The 10,549-nt window shown below is 34.7% G+C and overlaps 1 long non-coding RNA gene across 1 annotated transcript in view; it reads right to left on the bottom strand.

Moving 5' to 3' along the window:
- Positions 1–935: 935 nt before the first annotated feature.
- The window catches only part of LOC148128120 (uncharacterized), a 32,108-nt gene continuing 22,494 nt past the window's right edge, over positions 936–10,549 (bottom strand). The window contains exon 3 of the long non-coding RNA XR_015741368.1: positions 936–951. This is a non-coding gene — a long non-coding RNA (uncharacterized LOC148128120). The remainder of the gene's footprint in view (positions 952–10,549) is intronic.

Raw genomic sequence — 10,549 nt, 5'->3', positions numbered from 1 at the left:
AAATAATGTTCAGACTTTAAAATCATAATCAGTTCATTTAACAAACTTTTTAAAATAGCAAGTTCCATGATTTATATTAAAGTAGAGCATATAAAGTATAAGTTTAAACCTGGGTCTTTCAGTTGCTAAACTTAAATCAGTATACAATATGGCCTTTTTTTTTTGAAGAATCAGTATCTAGGACTAATCCTTGTGGTGCATATGATATTATATAAACAGTATCTCAATGCAATCTGACAAGTGACCCATACTAAGCATTCTTTCATTCTTCTTTAAATTTGCAATCTTTAAAAAAGAAACCAGTGAATTTAGATCGCCTTTCCACAAAGAAAAGTGTGTGCAAGCCAGCAGAATTGGAGGATGGGAAAAACTAGTTTACAACATTCACCCCTTTTCAATCATTGTACACTGTAGAAGTCACAGATGGTTTCAGAGAGAAGGCGAAAGTACTGAATAATCATTGCAATCGGTACCAGACCTTTATTCATGGGATCTCTGGATCCTAGCTGTTTGTTCAAGATTAAAATCTGAAGGAAAATATAAAGAATGATCATCTGCAACAAATCTAAGTTGGGTTAGCCACAATCAAAATTAAGGAAGATAAATTAGAGAAGAAGAGGCTCTAGTTTAGATATTTAGTTTCTCAGGGCAATTTCAGATATTACAAATAATCTACAACAGAGGAAGCATGTTAAGTATTATACACATATATACTTACACGCACATCGTATTGAACTACCTCTTTGTCTATTCACATTTTCTGGAAATGCACAGCATGTACTTATTTTCAGTCTTTTCTTTCTTTCTTTCTTTCTTTCTTTCTTTCTTTCTTTCTTTCTTTCTTTCTTTCTTTCTTTCTTTCTTTCTTTCTTTCTTTCTTCCTTCCTTCCTTCCTTCCTTCCTTCCTTCCTTCCTTCCTTTCAGCTGGGAGAGTCCTTTGTCATCTGTTCACTGCAAAGGTCAAATCATGTGTGGTGTAAGGCTTCCTACTTGTCTGCAATGAAGAGTTTAATTTAGCTAAATCCAGCCCAAAAATCTTCTGCCTAGTTAAGCCTATTAATGAATTCAGAGAGTCCTTGCTTAGTAACCATAACTGGAACCCAGGAACTCCTTCATTAAGTGACATGGTTGCTAAATAAAATAACACATGACCAGGACAGATTTATAATATCATTTTCACTTCAATCATTAAGCAAGTTACTGTAGGTTGTTGAGTGATATATCATGCGACTGCAACTTGAGATTTTATCATCAGCTTCTCCACAGACTGTTTTTGATGGCTGTGAAATGCTCACATGATGATAGGCTGCTACGACATCCACTGCTCGTGAAGCACCAAAATGTTGATGCTATGATGGTCGTAAATGCAAAGGGTAGCCATGAAGTTATTTTTTCAGCACCATTATAACGCAGAATGATAGCTCAACAGACCAGTCATTAAGCCAGGTCAACCTGCAAGGTTTTGGCAAGACAGCTATGATTTATTATCCAGCCCTGTTGTGAAACCTAATACAACCAACGTCTTGAATGTATCTTCAGTTTTCCAAAACTGGCATCCTGACAGGAGTACTTTCAAATAATGGTCAAAACAATCAATATGATAACCATGAACATGCAATTGATACTAAATCTGTGTGGCACATGCATAAGAAGCAGGTGAAATTTCAGCTACACTGTTGTGGCAGCCATCTTAATTTTTTTTAACCACATTCTGAAAACTCCTGCCTTGGTTTTTAATGGTGAGAGAGTAAGAAACAGAATGGTTGCAATAGGAAATAATAACAATGATATTTAAGACATTCTGTTAAATACAGCATTTGACCTCCATATTCAACTTAAAGGCCAAGTGCTTTAACCTAAAATAGGTCTTCCTTTCCTTCTTTATTCCATTAGCCAGTGTAGCTTGTGATATTAAATTAAAATGTTCAATTAATGAGAATAATCATGACCACAAATTGGTATGGTAGCAGTTTTGTCAAACAGACCAATATTCTCTCTTGTGGAAAGTTATTACATAGTTTTATGATAATCAAGACTAATATACCAGAATTACCTCAGTGTCCTGGAACCACTTTGCAATTATGCAATGATTTTTTTAAAAAATCCCATTCCTTTCTTTTTCCTTGGCTCATTGTTTATGAGTGCATGAACAAAGGTTTTGTTTTGTTTTAAAATATTTTTGAAAAATATACAGTCAGCAGCTATTTAAGCAATATTGTAGTACCTAAATATTGTTTTTCCAGGTTCTGAAGACCATGCCTCACCATTTGACAATGTGTCAGAATTAATGGGAAATGGTTTAATTTAATCAAGTTCAGTTCATCAGGCAAACATTTACATTATTAATTTAAATAATAGAATAGTTCAATAACATTTATGTCAGTAACAAATACAGAAACACCTTTTAATCCAAGCCGATTTTGCATACGTTTACAACTCAGTCGATCATTTTAATAATTACTAACATGCTAAAAAAGAGGGGAAAAACCTGTTTTCTTTTACAGTGTTAGTAACAGCTTTTCCAGAACATGGTTATAATAAGAAGGTTGTTATTGTAAGAATTGGAGATTGTTTGACTGCTTGCATATGGAACCCAGGCATCCAAGTAACATGGAGCTGGAAAGAATCTAGACCCCAAATTTGAGAGAGAAAAGTAGCTTTTTTACCCTGTCCAATAGAAACCACAAGTATTTCAGGGAAAGTGGCAGGTGTGCATTACAGGGAAGGTCAAGTCTTTATATATAATTATATACACTTGTTATTTGTGGAAGATGCATCATGAAGCAACAAATTAACAAAAGAAGAAACTGACCCTAGATGTAACATTCAACAAGTGGAAAATTTAAGGGATGCATCTCTTCCTTCCTTTCTTACCCACCTTTCTTTCTTAACACTTGCAAGTATATTCAGTGACTTCAATGTACACTCCTATTGTTTAGTTTCTGAAAAGGCTAGTTAATTTTTTTTTTCACTTCAAAGAAAATGGCCTTTGGCTGAAAGGGAAAAAATGGTTTTCTAAAGTTAAAAAAAACATAGATTGCCTTACTAAAATGCTAATATCATTTTTAATATAATAAAACCTAAAATGCCAGGTAACAGCTTTACTCACTAATTCATTCATATTTATATTTGTTATTTGCAGAGCCTGAACTGAGAAAAAAAAACTTGAATAACAGATCTCTCTTGTTTTCTTATTTTCCACTTGCAAAAAGTACAGTTTTCTCAGCAAATCTCTGTTTTCCTTTTCTAGACAATTGAGCATAGAAACTTTCAGCCAGTCAGTAATTTCCATCCTATCAAGCTAATCAATCAAGAAAATATTCTCACCTTCTCAGATTCCACCAAGTCAATGTCTAAGTAAATATTCCTTCCTTTCTTTACACATAAAAAAGTAAAATAAATTGCTGTATCCTGCCACTGCTATTTCTGTTCATGTATCTATGAATGTTTCTTCATTCTGGGGCTAAGGCTGTCAGAGGAAGTAAGCTGGAAAGCTCTACAATAAAATAGTTGATTGTTAGGATTAAAAACATAACATAATACAGGTAGTTCTCAGTTTACAATCATTTCTTTAGTGACTATTTGAACAGCACTAAAAAAATAGGAACTGATGACCTGTTTTCACACTTACGATGATTGCAGCATCCTCATGGTCATGTGATCAAAATTTGGCCACTTGGCAACTGGCATGTATTTATGACAGTTTTGGTTTTGGGGTCATGTGATCACCATTTGTAACCTTCCCAGCTGGCTTCCTACAAGTAGTCAATGAGGGAAGCAAGGTTTGCTTAACAAAGGCATGCTTCACTTCACAACTGCAATGATTTGCTTAACAACTTGGCAAAAGAAGGCCCTAAAATGGAACACAACTCATTTAAATTCTTGTTAAATTTTTGGCTCAGCTGTGCTTGTAAGTCAAAGATCACCTGTAAAGCATAGTAGAACATTATAAACAAGCACATTGACAACTCTTTGGCGTTTCTAATTCAGGAGGTACTAATCTTCTAGTTTGCCTTTCTAAGCCAAACCTTGGGCTCTGTAATGCTTCTGTAGGAAACATTTGTGCCCCTTCCAAATAACCCATCCAAACCCAAGAGCTGGGGGTGGGTGGGAAAAAAGGAAACCTCGCCACTAATGGGACCAAAAACACCTCCTCAAAGGACATAGTAGCCACATCTTGATGTTTGCAAAGCAGCATTTGCTGGCTGAAAGGGCAATTCCCCAATAAAGGATAAAGGTTAGCACTAAGCACAGTAGCAGTCACCATTGCAAACTCTTGATGACAAACAACACCATCCTTTAACCTGGGCTCCCTTATCATGTATGAATTGAGCACAAGCATTTTGCCCATGTTAAGACTGCGCTGTCACCTGGATTATATCATGGTAAGGTCTAGCAAGATGTCTCTTATTGTAGAATGCCAACTTTTCCTGCTACCTATGTACAATTACTTCTGCTTCCACTTAATATGGTTTACGAAAGAATGGAGATCTGATTAAGAGAAGACTATCCGTGTTTCATTTTTCTAGAGTGGCTTTTAGCTTTTATTTTAAAAAGCTGGAGGATTTTTCCAGAGAAGCTTAGAGGATTTTTGCATGATTTTCAAGGGAAGATACACACAGATGAGACATCACAACAAGAAATTCACATTTCAACATCGTTTGATTTTTCTCCATTGTCCATCATGTTTGCTGTGATACTAGACAGCAGCTCTTTATATTGAACTATCCCCTCATAATTACTAGGCCTGGAAATAAGACTGTCTCCCATTAACTTTGTAGAACTGCAGAAAGATATATAAAGAAAAATATTCTCCATGCCTGTTAAAAAATAAATGTGTCCAAAAGAAAAAAAAGGTTTTATTATGATCTTTAGTAATTGTTTGTGGCTTCCTTTCTTTCTCAGTAACCATTCATTCCTTTGCGTATTAGCATTATTCTGAAATTAATTTTTGACATAGCTCTTAATTTACAAAATAAGCAAAGAGAGACAGAGAGAAAGCATTATGGGTTTTATTGCACATATGTGTCAAATATACTATAATTATTTCCTCCCAATATTTCTATGACTGAAAGCAAAATGCTTTTTTTTTTTTAACCTGGGGTTAATAGATGTGTATGAGGTTAAATATTATTTGGGCACTGATCCATAGAAATCTCTATTCCTTTACTGCCACTTTCAAAATAAATGGTCACAAGAACCCCCCTATGACACATTGAGAAATAGCGTGTGACTATATATGTTTTCATCCAGCCTTTCTCTCTGCTAAATTAAGTGTGCTTTTAACTTCACAAATTAGCCTGGATTTGTGTTGTGAATGTTGTTTCCTTGATGGCCAGAAACTTAGTCCATTACTAGGAGGAAGAGGTGCTCTCTATCACATACAACACTGTCATATTATCCCAACCTCTCCTTCTTCAGGAGATAGTGATATATGTTTTAAATCTTGAGAATCTATCTGGATTCCAGCAAGTTATAAATAGAATAAATAAACCTTGAAAAAATGTTAACTGAGGCTGGGGAAAGGCTATGGTGAAAACTTCCCCAACAAATTTCAAGGAAAAGAAAATCAACATAAATTTGGTCTTCACTTCTTAAAAAAAATACAGAAGGAGGTAAATATAGCTAAGGGTTGTACTAGGTTATGCTAATTTGTTTTTAGAGTTTGTATTAAAATGTCATATTCTAATGTTTTTATTTCTCTGTGCCATTTTTAATGCTGCTAATTATACTTTTAATTATATAATTATGGGATGTGGTGGCTCAGTGGCTAAGATGCTGAGCTTGTCAGTCAGAAAGGTCGGCAGTACAGCAGGGTTCGAATCCCTAGTGCCGCATAATGGAGTGAGCTCCCATTACTTGTCCCAGCTTCTGCCAACCTAGCAGTTTGAAAGCATGTAAAAACGCAAGTAGAAAAATAGAGACCACTTTGGTGGGAAGGTAACAGCGTTCCATGTGTCTTCTGTGTTTAGTCATGCCGGCCACATGACCATGGAGATGTCTTTGGACAGTGCTGGCTCTTCAGCTTTGAAACGGAGATGAATACCACCCCCTAGAGTCAGAATCAACTAACACAGATGCGAGGGGAATCTTTACCTTAACCTTTATACTTTTATTAATATTTCAGACTGTACATGAATATATAATGTTTTATTTGGGATTTTCCTAGAATCTGTATATTAATATGGAATCTCAGTCAAATCTATGCTGATAGTCCTGAAAAGAAATTCATATCTGCAACAGGCAACAGGCCATCATATCTTCTGATCTGCCCAGAACATTTTATTTTGCTTTTTTTAAAATAAAGTTTTATTTGGGTTTTCACACATACAAAATACAAGTAAAACATCTTTTTTGAAAATAGCATGGTCCCTGGTTGAACTTCTTTATACAGACACAAAACTCAATTTCATGCTCCTTTTTGTATTTTATTCCATATCTTATACTATTTTACATTTTCTATATAGTTTTTCCCCTCTTTTAATTTTCTCAATTTTATTTTGATTATGTCATCTCAATTCACATCATTATATTTATACTTTTGTCTGTTCTGTTTCAATTTCATATTATCTTTTCTCATTAAACAAATTTTCTCCTGTAGTTACTAATTGGAGTATGACACCTTTATATCTTTTAATTACATCCATTCAACTCTTATTTAAACTTCAATATATACCTTAAGTTTATGACCTTCAATATAATACATAATACATAACTTCCAATCGAATTTTGCTTGGTACATTCTTATAATACACACTATATTCATTTTTTTAAAAAAGAAAGAAAGAAAGATTGTAAATATATGTAACTATAAACCCTCATTCCATTCCAATTCAGTTCTATCATTAATAATCATTAAAATCTTAACATCTTTAACACTTCTTTTCAATTAAATATCATACTTCCTTAAAAACACATATAATCTCCATAATTAATTTTCCCTTATTTCTCTTCACATGTTTTATAAATCATTAAATATACCTTTTGTTACATTTATTTATTGACAAGCATTCCACTGAATTATGATAGCTATTTTATCAGACATTTTAATCATACATTGTTTCATATTTTCTAAAATTATTTCTGTTTCTAATATAACAATACTATCTTATGTACCTTTGCAGAATCCCTTTTTCCATTAAATTTTCCCATTATCTCTAAATAGGCCCTGTTTCTCTATATTTTGCTTCTCTCCTTTATAACTTCTTTTCTTTTCTTTCTTCCCTCTCATCTTCTCCCTCCCCTTCTTATCCCCTTGTCCCTCTACATCTAATTCTCTCTTCTGCATTTCCCTCTTCTGTTGCTTTCTGATTTTATACTTATTCTTCACTCTATTTTGGGGGGGAGTTGTTTTTCCCAATCTTAAACTTTCCATTCTCTTTCCCCACTTTCCTTTTTTTCCCCCATCTAAGATTACTTGTTCATTAAAGATGGCTTCTTCTTTGTTGCAATCTTCTTGTTCTGCAGGCATTTCTTGTTGTTTCTCATAATTCCAAATCTCCATTTCTAAAAACTGAAATCCGAAGCCAAAAGAACCTCTCCCTTCTTGTGCATCTTCTTTTTACTTTTTAAGTTCCATTTTCAGTTCTTCTAAAAGTGGAGCCATTTTAAACAGTTTTAAACAACCACCCGATTGATTTTAGTCATTCAAAACTATAACCAAGAATCCAGAAATCATCAAGTAATCCAGAAAGTCCTGAATTATATCTTCTTATTTCTTTTTTGACTTTCTCTTCCTGGGGTTTTTGTTGCAATTTTTCAGTTAGAATGTATCTTTTGGAAGTCTTGTTGAGATTTTGCTGTAAGTTCTTTTTAATTTCAGGCAGTCTCCTCCCTTCCAGATCCTGCCCTTTTATTCTTTTTCTCTCCTTTCCTGTTTTCAAAAGCTTTTAATTACTTTTTAATCAAGAAGTAGCCATCATTCTAAATGCTGAATATTTCTACTTTTTTAAAGATAAAGTTTTAATTTTATTTAACTGCTGTGAGATTGATTGATTCCTGCAGGCGGGAGAGAAGGATTGAAACCTTTAGCCATGCAGCTACATACTACATGGTCAAAAGTTTATACTGTGAACATTATTTACCTTTTTTTTCTCACATGAAAGACTCAACAGGTTGTGAGAATCCTCTCTCTTTAAAAAAGAAACAAAACAGGGTTAGAGGTAGTATGTTAGGTGAGTTGCCAGAAGACAGCTAATGGCAGCAGAAAATATCAAGCTAGTACTCCAAAGTAGGATATAATACAAAGACACCATGTGTTTCTGGGAAAGGAGGTTTGAGATCTTCAGTTTTCAACTGGGGGTGTGTGTCAATTCATTCTGCTACACTTTTAATCAAATTCAGGGTTTGTGATTTCATGTGAAGTTGATTTGACTGGAGTTTGCAATTTGAGATTCAAAAGTAAACTGATTTAATTCCAGCCACTTAGAGATTTGATTTTAAAAATAAAGGTATGTCCAGAGGCTACAATGAGGGAGCATCAAAATGTCAGCAACTGTTTAATTCTTAATGTAATGAAAATAGCAAATGGTAAAATCTTAAGAGGATATTAATTCTGCAAGTTTCAACTGGTTACTATCAAGGTTTCACCTCTATAAATTTTTGAAATGTTCCCCCTGCATTTCTTTAAGGCAGCAATAGCAGTGTAGGAATAGAACCATACTAGTTTATAGGCATATAACAGTATCTTTTCTGACTAATGCATTTTATTAAAAATATACTGTCCCCTCACAAATGTCTTTTAATAATTTTGTTAGGTGGAAAATCTGACTTCTTCAGATTCAGTGGGAAAACAAGGCAGTCAAAATAAAAGATACACTGGACTGATGCAGAAACATTTTTAACATTTTAAAAATAGTAAAAATAAACTCTTTTCTCCTTTGCTTTTTCTCAGATGATAGGCACGACATAACCTTGAATCACGTTTGTTATCCTGTCCTTCTGAAGCTCTGGAACTTAACTGGGTCTGCTTATAGGGTTTGGGGACATCTAGCATAACTAGGTGACAAACTAGATGTTTCTTGGGCACCTGACTAGCTTCAATGGAATACCAGACTGGGCAGGACACCTGGTCAAACTTGGCTTCTTGTTAATAGAGCCACAAACAATCAATACTTTAGCCTAATGGCAATGTTCTTTGCTCGTTAATTAGGACATCTAGCAGAATGATTTGGAAGGCCACAGAGGTTAGATAGGCTCAGTTGGCTGGTTGGCAACTGGCATTTTTTTACAATGGTTGCAGCATCCTAAAGTCATGTAACTGCTATTTATGTCCTTCCTATCCAGCTTCAAGCAGGCAAAGTCAACGCAGGGAGCCAGATTTGCTTAACAACCACATGATTCATTTAAGAACTGTAGTGATACTCTGAGCAACCATGGTTTAAAAAAAATTGTAAAATTGGGTGTGACTCACTTAAGAACCATCTTGCTGAGCAATGATAAATCCCGACCCCAATTATAATTGTAAGTCAAGAACTACTTCTAAGAAGCTCTGTTTCCAACACATTGATCTGGGACATGCAGATCAGAAAAGTTGTATTTTAACTGGCTGCTACCAATTCATCTAGTCTTTGTGAGACAATATGAAACAAGACAGGCAAAGAGAAAAAAGCAGTAACATGTTTTAAGAATATAAAAAGATAGGACAGAAAATTTTGTATGCTACGGAGGAATGATTAGTGGAAATTTTAAAATAAAAGACTGTTACACATTAATCTCAAATGGTTCCCTTCCCATCATTAGTGGAAATTTTAAAATAAAAGACTGTTACACATTAATCTCAAATGGTTCCCTTCCCATCATTTTAGGAGATTTCAATCAAGTAAGTTAAAGGAAAGAGCTCCCAAAATATTTCCAGCATGTAAATTGACCCACCAGAGGCAAAAATACTTTAGACCACTGCTACACAACAGTAAAAGATACTTATAGGTCTTTTCCCCGAACAGCTGTGGGAAACTCTGACCACTGTATGATTCACCTTGTACCTGCCTATAGACAAAGACTTAAAACCATTAAACCAACAATTAAATCAATGAAGACTTGGTCAGATGAGGCAAAGTTGAAACTCCAGGCCTGCCTTGATTGCACTGATTGGAATGTTTTTGAAGATGCCTCTGAAGACTTAGATGAGCTCACAGATACTGTAACATCATACGTTAGCTTCTGCAAAAACTGATGTGTACCAACAAGGAACCTGCAAATATATAGTAACAATAAACCTTGGTTCACAGCTAAACTTGAGCAGCTACGTTGTTCCAAAGAGGAAGTCTACAGAAAAGGTGACAGAATGCTATACAACCAGGCCAGAAACATATTAACAAGAGAGATCAGAGCAGCAAAAAGAAGCTACTCTGAAAAGTTAAAAAATCAACAAATGAACCAGCAAACATGTGGAAAACTCTTAAAAACATCACTGGCTTCAGCAAACCTCCTTCCTTCCACAACCCACATCTCAAACACACCATTAACAGCCAAGCCTCCTACAACTGGCCCCAATCCATTGGGCTCACAACCTCTGGTGATCACAGAAAAAGAAGCACAAGATCTATTA

The sequence above is a fragment of the Pseudonaja textilis genome, chromosome 1 (genome assembly GCF_049901715.1).
Source record: "Pseudonaja textilis isolate UNSWEBS1 chromosome 1, rPseTex1.2, whole genome shotgun sequence".
NCBI lineage: Eukaryota > Metazoa > Chordata > Lepidosauria > Squamata > Elapidae > Pseudonaja > Pseudonaja textilis.
The sequence above is the reverse complement of the archived record's forward strand: the minus strand, read 5'-3'. Positions and strand labels throughout refer to the sequence as shown.